We start from the raw sequence: 12237 nt of genomic DNA, 5'->3' as shown, positions 1-12237 counted from the left end.
CTACACAGTGAGACCTGTCTCGAAAACAAAAGAAATAATAACAAAAAGTATTTTATTTCTTTTAAAAATGTTTTCGTTAGTGTAGAGGAGAATTGATTTCATTTACTCTGATGTTTTCACGCATGTGTAGCATTGTGCTTTCTCTTATTACCACACTGCCCTCCTCCATCCCTCCACCCACCTTCTTGCTGATCTCCTTCCAACCCCCTCATCCAACAGCCACTCTTGTTTTCCTGTCCTCTGTGTAAAATTTATTTTACCAGATTCGGCCTAAAAGAGAAAACATGGTCATTTGTCTTTCTTCCCTCCATTACCCTCTTTTTTTTTTTTTAAGTTGTTGTTTGGTTTGTTGTTGTTTTTGTTTGCTTGTTTGTTTGCTTTCTTTTTGAGACAGGGTCTCTCTATGTAACCTTGGCTGTCCTGGAACTCACTCTGTAGACCAGGCTGGCCTCAAACTCATAGAGATCTTCCTGCCTCTGTCTCCCAAAAGCTGGTATTAAAGACAAGACCATCATGGCCAGCAGAATGTCATCTTGACATCAGAGTCACTGGTAGAGAGCATTCTACTCCACAATCCACTCACACCACATTTCTCTGTCTGTGAGATGTTCCCATCACTGCACCACACTCGTGTAAGTTACAGTGCCCTGACCCTGGATACTCAGAGCCTAGGCCCAGGGGAATCACCCTGGCACGTGAGCCCATGGGGCCTCCTATACCCAATGAAACACAGTGGGTCTGTGCCCCTGGTGGACCCACCATGCACCCGCTGAACATGTGAAGAAGCCCTGCATCTCGCTCCTCTGAAGGCTGTACTACCACCATCACACACTCCTACAGTCTAAACTGTGGCACCTTTGGGCGTCAGCAGAAGAGAGCAGAGCTACGGCACCGCTCAAAGCCAGGAGGATGATATCTCAGGATCCATCCGCAGGCGAAAGGTTTCCCTACGAAAGTTGATAGAGAAACCAGAAGAGCCAGTTGCTCCACTAAACTCACAATATCAGTGCAGAGACACAGAATGAGACGTCAAGTCAGCATGTCACCAAAGGACCACCAAAGTCCCCAATAACTAACCCCAGCAAAAAGGAAATTTATGAATTACCTCAAAAGGAATTTAAAATAATCATCTTCAAGAAATTCAGCAAAGTGTAGAAAATACAAACAGATAACTCAATGTAATCAGGAGAACAATTTATTTTATCAGAGTGAGTTAAGAGACAGATATCGGCTCAGAGGTTAAGAGCACTGCTTGCTCTTCCAAAGGTCCTGAGTTCAATTCCCAGCAACCACATGGTGGCTCACAACCATCTGTAATGAGATCTGGTGCCCTCTTCTGGCCTGTGGGGATACGTACAGACAGAACAATGTATACATAATAAATAAATAAATCGGAAAAAAAAAAAAAAGGGAGACAGATATCATGAAAATGAACCAAGGAAAAATACTGAAACTGAAGAATTCAATGAATTAAATAACCACAGACACACAGAGAGATCCAAGAATCTCAGCCATAGATAGGGGCAAGCAGAAGAAAGAATTTCTGAATGTGAAGAAAGGTCCTGCGACATCATCCAGAGGGAGTCTTGGTATGGCGCACATACCTGCAATCCCAGCACTCGGGGAAGCCGGAGGAAGACGGCCAGCCTGGGCTACAGTAATGAGTGCCAGGCCAGCCTGGGCCAGACAGTATGACCTATCTCAAGAAAAAGAGGTGGGAGGGGCTGAGGAAACGGCTTCGTTAGTAAAGTGTTTGAAAAGCCAGAGTTCCATCAACAGAACCCATCTCAAAGGAAAATGAACACGGCAGCACACATTGTATTCCCAGCACTGGGGAGACAGACACATCCCTGGGACTCACTGGCCAATGACTCTAAATGGTGAGTTCCAGGCCAATAAGGGATCCTATCTCAACAAACTGAGTGGATAGCCCCTGATGAATGACACCAAGGTGGACCTCCAGCTTCTGGAGGTCATGTGCAAGGACACACACACTGAACTGTCCCAAACAACCGGGCAGATTATGCACATTATGGGAGTTAAGAGGATGAAGAAAGAAAGAAATCCCGAACTAGACAAACACAAAGAGACTTAAATAGACAGTGACTGTCAGGGTAGTGACAGGAAAGGTGGGTGGGTGGGGACAGTGAGAATCGGGGAGTGATTACTAACGGTCCTAGAGTTTCTCTCTTGGGTGCTGAAACTGTTCTAAAATGTGCTGTGGTGATAGTTGCTCAACTCTGGGAACATACAAAAGCCATTGGAATGCACACTTGAAATGAGTGAGTTGTGTGATATGTGAATTATATCCCAATAAAGATATTTAAGAAAACAGAAAATACCCAGCATTGAAACCACAACTGTGAAAGCAGAACAAACAGCTTTCAGACAAGTGGAAGGAAGCCAGTTAGAAAAGGCGAGCCAAAACCTAAGCAAATACGAGGGAAGGCAGAGGAACTGAAGCACCAAAACTACAGAAAACAATTAGAAAAACAGCACAGAAGGACAGAGAACAGCCAGTGTAGACGGAAGCAAAATCCTGAGCCTGGAGTAGTGGCTCCCAACTGTATTTCCAGCACTTGGGAGGATGAGAGAGGAGGATCAAGAGTTCAAGACCAGCCTCAGCTACATAGCAGGTTCAAGGCCAGCCTGTACTACATGAAACCCTGTCAGAGAGAGAGAGAGACAGAGAGAGAGAGAGAGAGAGAGAGAGAGAGAGAGAGAGAGAGAGAGAGAGAGAGAGAGCGCTAAGAAGAAATAAAAATTGTAAAACAGCAGGGAAAATCCCATAAGCCCTGCTAGGAATAGGGCCACATTCATCAAATACTAGAAGGTTTGAAGAGCATGGTGGTGCACACACCTTTAATCCCAGCACTCAGGAGGCAGAGGCAGGGGAATCTCTGTGAATTAGAATCCAGCCTGGTCTACACAGTGCATTTCAAGAAAGCCGGGGCTATATAGAGTGACCCTGTCTTTAAACAATGAAATAATGATAATAACTAGAAGTTTCAAAGGTGAGATAGTAAAAACACAAAATAAACAGAAAAAGGAAGTTTCAGGACTAAGAAATGAAAGACCCAAGCATCTTGTATGCGGCTGTGTTTGGGTGTGGGTATGCACACAATCTCGAGTGCCATCCCTTCCTAAAGATCCCCAATTAGACTACACTGACTGGCCACCAAGTACCTGGGATGCTCTTGACTCCCCCTCCCCAGTGTTAAGATGACCAGCTTGTCACCATGACTACCTGTTTTTCACACAGGTTCTTGTGGTCAAACTTATGGCCTCACTCTCTCCCCAGCCCCCAAACATCCTTACTGAAGTAAAAAAGAACTGCAAAGAATGGACTATGGTCTTCTTTAATTCCTTTTTAAAAAAAAAAAAAAGATCTTTAGGGGGCTAGAGAGATGGCCCAGAGGTTGGGAGCACTGGCTGCTCTTCCAGAGGTCCTGAGCTTGGTTCCCAGCAACCACATGGTGGCTCACAACCATCTGTAATGGGATCTGGTGCCCTCTTCAGGCATGCAGGGATATGTGCAGGCAGAACACTGTATAAAATAAATATATAAATCTTTTAAAAAATCTTTAAAGTTTCATTTTATGTGTATATGTGTTTTGCTTACATATATGTCTGTCCACTGTGTGTGTCTGGTGTCAGTGGAGGCCAGAAGAGGTCATCAGATACCTTGGAACTCAAGCTTTGAATAGTTGTGCGCCACTATGTGGGTGCTTGGGACTTTAAAAGCAGCAAGTGGCTGGGCGGTGGTGGCCCACTCCTTTAATCCCAGCACTCAGGAGGCAGAGGCAGGCGGATCTCTGTGAGTTCAAGGCCAGCTTGGTCTACAGAGTGAGTTAAAAAAAAAAAAAAAAAAAAAAAGCAGCAAGTGCTCTCAACCTCTGAGCCATCTCTCCAGCCCCTGGACTATTTTTCTTTTTCTTCTTTTCTTTCTTTCTTTTTTTTTTTTTTTTTTTGGTTTTTCAAGACAGGGTTTCTCTGTGTAGCTTTGCGCCTGTCCTGAAACTCACTCTGCAGCCCAGGCTGGCCTCAAACTCACAGAGATCCGCCTGCCTCTGCCTCCCAGGTGCTGGGATTAAAGGCATGTGCCACCTCCTGGCTCCCTGGACTATTCTTAACATAAATTTTCCTACTTAAAAAGATTTTTATCATCACAGAATACATTATTGAAAGGAAAAATGAAGACTGAATTAATTTGGATATCATTAATAAACACACAGGACTATCAAGAGTAACTCAGCCAAGGGTAACTGGGGTCTCTAAAACACAGACTTTAATAAATATAAGAGAAAACATGTTTTTAAAATACTTAGAGAATTCCTCAGTGTGGCTGGAGAGATAACTCTGCACTTCAAAACAGTTACTGCTCTCCAAGAGGAATCGGGTTCGGTTACCAGTACTCATTCGGTGGCTCACAACTGTGAGAATCTGATGCTCTTTTCTAGCCTTCAAGGGCACTGCATGCCTGTGGTGCACATATATGAATGTACTAATACACATAACGTAAAGCAAACAAACCTAAAAAATTCATACACAATATAGAAAGTTGTGGTGTTTGTTTTTGTTTTGTTTGTTTTGGTTTTGGTATGGGGTGTTTTTGTTTTTGTTTTTGTTTTTTTTTTTTTTATTTTGGTTTTTCATGATAGGGTTTCTCTGTGTAGCCCAGCTGTCCTGGAACTCACTCTGTAGACCAGGCTGGCCTCAAACTCACAGAGGTCCACCTGCCTCTGCCTCCCTAGTGCTGGGATTAAAGGCGTGTGCCGCCACCGCCCGGCTATGATTTTTAATTGCATATAGGGGCTGAAGAGCTAGCTCAATGGCAGAGGCACCTGCTGCCCAGGCTGAGGACCTGAGTTCAGTCCCTGGGACTCACGTGGTGGAAGGCGAGAACAAATTCCTACGGGTTGTGTTCTGACCTTCACACGGAGGCACATTCACACCAGTCCCTGCCACCTACACAGGAAATAAAGAAGTGTAAGAAAGAGAAACTTTAAAAACTTGCCTGTGGAAAGATCACACCATGCTCACTGTGCAATCGGATCTGTTGAGGATCAGCATCATCCCGGAGCCCTTCCAGCCTTCTTTCAGGTATTGTCCACTGAGGAAGTAGTTTCTAAACTAGGCAGCCCAAATGCCTCCTGGGTTGTTTTCTTCCACCACACCAGAGGTTCTCTCTTTGTTTGTTTTGTTTTGTTTTAATCATGCATTCATTGTTTGAAACATTTATCCACATTATGGTTTCCAAAAAAAAAAAAATGTTTTTTGCTTCTTCAGCTGCGATGGCAGAAGACATGATTTATTGTTCACACATTAGATTTGGCTGCAACTGAGAACAGAGCTAATCCAGAATGCCGCAGGTCCAGGGCACGGGACCAACAGGAACTGTTTTAGTTATGAGCAAGGCAGGGCTCTCAGAGGTGGTCTTGGTGACTGGAGGTGATGGAAGACGGTCTCAGCAGAACGTGTAGTCCAGAAGTCAGTGGGCACCCGGCCTCCATCGGTGCACAGGCTAGCTTCTTCAGGCCTTTGGCTCTTCAGCCTGCACATCCCCTCCTTCCTCCAGCTCACACACATGTAGTACAGAGTTTTCTACTGGGAAAGAGAGAAATATTACAGTTAGTCTTCTGTGGTTATCTAAAAATAATAATTTAGATTTCATAATCTTTGTTGGGAGGTGGAGGCAGAAGGATCTGGAATTCAAGGCCAGCCTTAGTTACATAAAAGCTCTAGGCCAGCCTGGGCTACATGAGATCCTGTCTCAAAAAAAAAAAAATCATAAATTTTAGAAGTACATGGAATTAAATGAACAAAAGTCTGTTAGCAGGAATAATGTGAACATTCTTGACCTCAGGGCTTTAGTCAATATTGCCTTAAGTTGAACGAACATGCAGTTAAAATATCAATAACTGAGTATTCTTTTTACACTCGCTCACTTTTTCCAACCTCAGAGGGAACTTGTTTTTTTTCTTTTTTTGGTTGTCCCAAATGAAAGGTTGGAGGCGGCTGTGTGGTGCATGCCTGTAATCCCAGCCCTCAGGAGGCTGGTGTAGGAGGATTGCCGGGCTGCTGTTTTTGTCAATATTGTCTTAAGTTGAAAAATGCAGTTAAAATATCAATAACAGTATTTTATACTCTTTCCCTTTTTCCAACCTCAGAAGGAACTTGGTTTTTCCCTCTTTCTTTCATTCATTTTGGTTATTTCAAATAGACGATTGAAGAAGGCATTGGTAGCACATACCTGTAATCCCTTAACTGGGGAGTTTGAAATAGGAGTTCACAGTCAACCTGAGCTCCATAATAAATACTAAGTCAGCCAGGTCTGCATCACAAAAGATTCTGTCTCCAAAATAAACAAACGGACAGGCAAAAACAGTAACAAAATGATGTAGCTGAAGGGGTTTGCTATTGTGTGTTCGTCTTCGTGTTTTAGACTGAGTCTCACTAAGTAGCCTAGGCTGGCCTGGAACTTGAGATCCTCCTGCCTCAGCCTCCTGAGTGCTAGGGTTACAGGATTACACCAAGTTTTAGAGGGAACTTTAATATATATATATATATATATATATATATATATATATACATATATATAATATTATATATATTTATATATCTTATGACTGGCTTTAAAGATAACCATTTAAAACTAACATCTCTTGTAGAGGGAAAAAGCCACTGGACAGTTTATATGCCACATGTTTTAAAAAGAAAGAACAGTGTCAGAAAGGATGTGAAGAAAGGGGAATGTAAAATGTCAGCAACTGTGGAAGTCAGTAAGTTAAACACAGTATTATATTACTCTGTGATCCAGTAGTCTCAGTTTCAGGGAGATACCTCCAAAGAACTGAAATTGTGCATGGTGATCCCAGTTACTCAGGAAGCTGAGGCAGGGGAGGGGCATCTCAAGGGGCAAGCCAGCCTGGGTTACTGTGGTGGTTTGAACAAGAATGACCCCAACAGACTAGCATGTTTTAATACTTGGCCTGCTGTTGGTGGAGCTGTTTGGGAAGGATTAGGAGGTGTGGCCTCGTTGGGGAGGGTGCCATTCCCAGTACACCTCCTGCTTGTGAGATATGCGCTCTCGGCTACTGCTCCTGCCTCTATGCTTCTCCTCTGTCATCACGGACTCCAACCCTCTGGAACTGTGTAAACCCAATTAAACAATTTATTTTATAAGTTGCCTTGGTCATGTTTCATCACAATAATAGAAAAGTAACTGAGAGCCGGGCAGTGGTGGCGCACGCCTTTAATCCCAGCACTCGGGAGGCAGAGGCAGGCGGATCTCTGTGAGTTCAAGGCCAGCCTGGGCTACCAAGTGAGTTCCAGGAAAGGCGCAAAGCTACACAGAGAAACCCTGTCTCGAAAAACCAAAAAAAAAAAAAAGAAGAAGAAAGAAAAAAGAAAAAAGAAAAAGAAAAGTAACTGAGAGCCACATAGTGAGACCTGGCTTTGGAATAGAAACTAAAAAGAGCTTCAGTATAAATCAGTGGTAAAGAGTTTGCAGACAGCCTTGAACACACACACACACACACACACACACACACACACACACACACACGGGACTCAAATGCACACTTGTATTTTGTGTTTTTATCCTCCACCTGGGAATATATTGTCTTACATTGTAAAAGAAACTTTGCAGGGAGGAGACAGCGTGGGTCATCTGGGTGAGCCCCAACAGGGTGGAGAATCATTACTGCCTGTAGACAGAGGGAGACGTGACCTCTGAAGGCTGCTCAGGAGCTACAATACTGCAAGCTTTGAAGACAGAAAGTGGGGCTCCACGAGCCAGAAGTGCAGAGGACCTTTACATGCTGGAAAAGGCCAGGGAACATCTCCCCTGAGACCTCTGGAAGGAGCAGACCCTCGCAATGCCTGGGTTTGACAGACTCTGGCTACAGAACTGTAGAATCCCCATGTCGTCTCAGTTCACTGACTTTGTGCTCATTTGTTGGAGCTGCAAGAGAAGACTAACAAATACCTGGGGGTGGTGACTTCGGGCCCCCAGAGTGCTGGGACTGCAGTTTATTTGTGGCCACTGTGTCCCCACCCCCGTATGGAGGCCTGGTCTCTCCTCGCCTGGTTCCAGGGAAGCCGGCAGGGCTTCCTAATGCAGACCATTATTCTCATGCTGACTCTGCAAAGAAAAACTATCAGGAAAAGGAAGATTCAGAAAAGGATGAAGAGAAAGAGGAAAGAGAGAGGAGAAGAAAGGGCCAGGAAAGAAGGAAGGGAGAGGAGAGGAAGGTCAAGAGAGAGAAGTCAGGAGGTGGTGAGCAGGGAGTGCGGAGAGGGAAGGAAAGGAATTAGATAGAGCTGGAGAGGTGGCTCAGTGGTTTAAGAGCACTGGCTGTACTTCCAGGGTCCTGAGTTCAATTCCAGCAACCACACCCCACCATCACCTGTAACTCCAGCTCCAGGGGATTCATCATCCTCTTCTGGCCTCTGTGGACACTGTACTCACACAGACACACACACACAAACACATAATTAAAAATAAAATAAATCAGCTGGGCAGCGGTGGTGGCACATGCCTTTAATCCCAGCACTCAGGAGGCAGAGTCAAGTGGATCTCTGTGAGTTCAAGGCCAGCCTGGTCTACAGAGTGAGATCCAGGACAGGCACCAAAACTACATAGAGAAACCCTGTCTTGAAAAACCAATAAATAAATAAATCACTTTTAAAAGAAGTTATATATAGGCAGGACACAAAACATACAATTTGAGGAAGCTACGATCTTCTAAAACAAATGCAAGGGAACTGAGCAAAAAAATAATAATAAAACTCTTTAAAAAATTAAATCAAGAAGGCTGGGGAAAGAAATCAGCATGCAGACAAAATGCAAACAGAGGCAATAACAAATTAGGAAAGCTATTCCATTAATAGAGCCACATTCTCTTCCAAGAGCCAAGACTCTGTCCTGTGACTGGGTTCCCCTGTTCTGACCCCCTCCCCGTCACAGGGCTCTGGCCTCACTCACTCCTGACTCTGAGCCTTTGCGCTGACCTTTTGACCCCAGATATCCATGCAATTCATTTTCTCTTCTCCTGGCCATAATCTGCAAACTTTTTCTGTAAACGGCCAGATAGTATTTTAGACTTTGTGGGCAAAGGAAGAAAATTAAGACTAAAATGTAGGCTTTTGCATACACCAGGGGGGAAAAAACCCTAATTTCTCCAAAACATTTTTCTGATTAAATTCAAAATATAATAAGATCTGAGCTTTTGTGTTGTGTTGTTTTGTTTGGCCTACAGAGGTCTGCTAAGAAAAAGAATGGAATTTTTTTTAAGAGGATAACATCAAAGTGTTCCCTACCATTAAATTAATTACAAATGTTCCGTAAAAATCATTTCAGCTAAGTGGCAGTGGGGCCAGGTCTGAGGCTGCCTCTTCAGTGAGGCCTTCCATGGGCACCCTCAGAAACTGTGGTCCCGCCGGGCGGTGGTGGCGCACGCCTTTAATTCCAGCACTAGGAGGCAGAGGCAGGCGTCTCTCTGTGAGTTCGAGGCCAGCCTGGTCTACAGAGTGAGTTCCAGGAAAGGTGCAAAGCTACACAGAGAAACCCTGTCTGGAAAAAACAAAACAAACAAACAAACAAAAAAACAGTGCTCCCTTGAGCCTTGAGGAGATCAGTGGCTTATCCCAGCCCTAGGGAGGCTGAAGCTGGTGGATCTTAAGTTACAGGCTTTTTTTTTTTTTTTTTTTTTTTTATGTATACAGTATTCTGCCTACATGCCGCTGAGCCATCTCTCCAGCCCCAGGAGACCCTGTCTTTAAGTAAATAACCAGGTTTGGTGGCGCGGGCCTGACATTGCTCAGAAGCCAGAGGCAGAAGGATTATGGTGAGTTCAGAGCCCAGATTGATCTACATAGCAAGACTGCATCCCCACCCTCAAAGAAGACCCCAGCGCACGTGGTGGCCCATGCCTTTAATCCCAGCACTAGGGTGGCAGAAGCAGGTGCATCTCTGGGTTCAAGGTTAACCTGGGCTACAGAGTGAGTTCCAGGTCAGGCAGGGCTACACAGAGAAACCCAGTCTTGGAAAAAAAAATCCACCCTCCCCCACCCCCACCCCCCCCAAAAAACGAAGAAAACTATAACTATGCCCCATCCTTCCCTTCCCAATTGCCCTACCAACTCTCGTTTTCTGTGTGGTCCTTCACACGATCTGACATATGTAATTTGTGTATGTGCATGTAGTGCCCTCAGAGGCCACAAGACGGCTCAGATCTTCTGGAGTCGGCAGTTACAGGAAGTTGTGAGCCACCCAACTTGGGTTCTGGGAACCGAACTCAGGTCCTCTGGGAAAGCAGCAGCCCCCTCCCCAGAACTACTATAAACTCTTAAACTCCTGTGTGTATTAGCTGTCCTTCTGGCCCGTAAGTTCCCCCTCACCTAACTTCATGAAACAAACGGTTTTGTCTCTTCTGCCTTCGCTCGTTTCCACAGTCCCAACACCCGCTGCCTTCCACACCCTGTCTCTCTGCTTTCTCTGGCCCCAGAGCTCCATTCCTCACCTCACTGGGCCGTGTGTCCCCTCCTGACTCGGACACTTTGTCCACCATCACAGACGAGGTGTCTGGCCTAAGGTCCTTTATTTCCCGGTGTATCCAGTCCCCCTGAATATCTAGTACACTTCCGTCCTGATGGGGTTCCCCTACCCCTTCACCGAAACTAACAATTCTTCATACCCCCTGCTCTCCATGTCCTGTCTAACTGCCCTTCCTCCAGATAGTCTGTCTCTCCCTAGCCTTTGGGGTCCCACAGTCCCCTGTGATGATCCATTCTTCCCTGCTTAAGCACTTGGCCAGCTGGGGCACCCTGTTGCCATTACTTGCTAGGCAGATGACAACCCCCAACCCTGCCCTTGCTCACGTGCCTGTCTCTGGGCCCCTTTTGGTGCCTGCTAGAACGTTCCTGAGGTCCATCTCCGCTTTCCACGTTGGACCCTCTAATACCCACATGTCCCATCCTGCAGCAGAGGGAACAACTGGCGAGAATCACCAGGATCACAGAGAAGGCGGGATTTGAACGCCGATCCCCAGCAGGGGCTCCTGGCCCGGGGTGCACACAGTAGACACACAAACCGGCAGATTTTTGGCCAGCGGGCAGCAGGGCCCATGTGAGTAGCCAGAGCTCCGCCTCCCGGCCAATGTCTCTGCAAAACCAGGCGTCAGGGGCTCACCCGGGAGCCGGCTCCCGCCCCCTGGCATGCCGCCAGCCGTCATCCCCATGAGGTCAGCCAGGGCCGGCGATTTCGGGGAAATACCAGCTGCTTATTAAAAACAGGCGGTGGTCAGGCCCCCGCTGCTTTCCCAGTAGAAACCCGGGTGTTTGTGCCAAGAGGAGCAAAAGCGGGCAGGGCAGGGCAGGGCAGGGCCGGGACCGCCAGGCGCGGGGAGAGCTTCAGGACCCGATCGGACGGCCAGGGAACACGAGGGTCGGTCACCCGCAACCGGAGGCTCCACCGGGCAGCGAGGGGTCGTGACTCGCTCCGGTGGGACTCAGGCAGCCGACAGACCGAACGGAGAAGCGGAGATGCCACCGGGCCCTCCGGCGGAGTTGCGCGGCCAGGGCCCGCCAGGCGCACGAGGCCCTGCAGGGGGCGCCAGAGGCCCGCGCTCGCCCCATCTGGAGCTGGTTAGGGCTGCGCTGCTTGGCGGGCGGCGGCGTGAGCTCATCCCGGCCCGCCCCGCTGCGGTTTCCCAGCCGCTGCTAAGCGGACTCCACACAGAAGCGCCGCGCCGAGAGCCCGGGGAGCTCAGCGCTGCAGCCGCTGCTCCGGGCTGTGGGTGTTCGGCGGGAGAAACTGCAGTGTGTGTCGCTGGCAGGCGCCCAGTTTGACTGAGCCTTGAGAGCCAGCCACCAGCATGTGTCGCTGCTGTCCACCGTGAGTTGTTGGGACGTGAGACCATGTGTGTCTCACCAAGGGAGCAACTGCGTGTGGGATAAGTCGCACCCCTCCCTGGCAGCACTTTCTCCTCTGGTTCTATTTGGGAAAAGCAGCCAGGAGCATAGACGAGATGGATGAACTCAGTTACCAGCCTTGTCCCCGCCGGAGTGCTGAAGGTCCAGGCCAGCCCAGGTGTCCTACAATGCCTAGGACCCACCTCCATATTCAGGACACCTACATAATTTTCGTAGTCACTGCTTCATCTGATCTTCCTCTAACCCCCAAGAACTCTCCACTTCAGAACATGACGTTAGGGTCATGGCTAACAGTGATCC

Source organism: Peromyscus leucopus, chromosome 7, assembly GCF_004664715.2.
Source record: "Peromyscus leucopus breed LL Stock chromosome 7, UCI_PerLeu_2.1, whole genome shotgun sequence".
Classification (NCBI taxonomy): Eukaryota; Metazoa; Chordata; class Mammalia; order Rodentia; family Cricetidae; genus Peromyscus; species Peromyscus leucopus.
Note: the sequence above shows the minus strand (reverse complement) of the source record.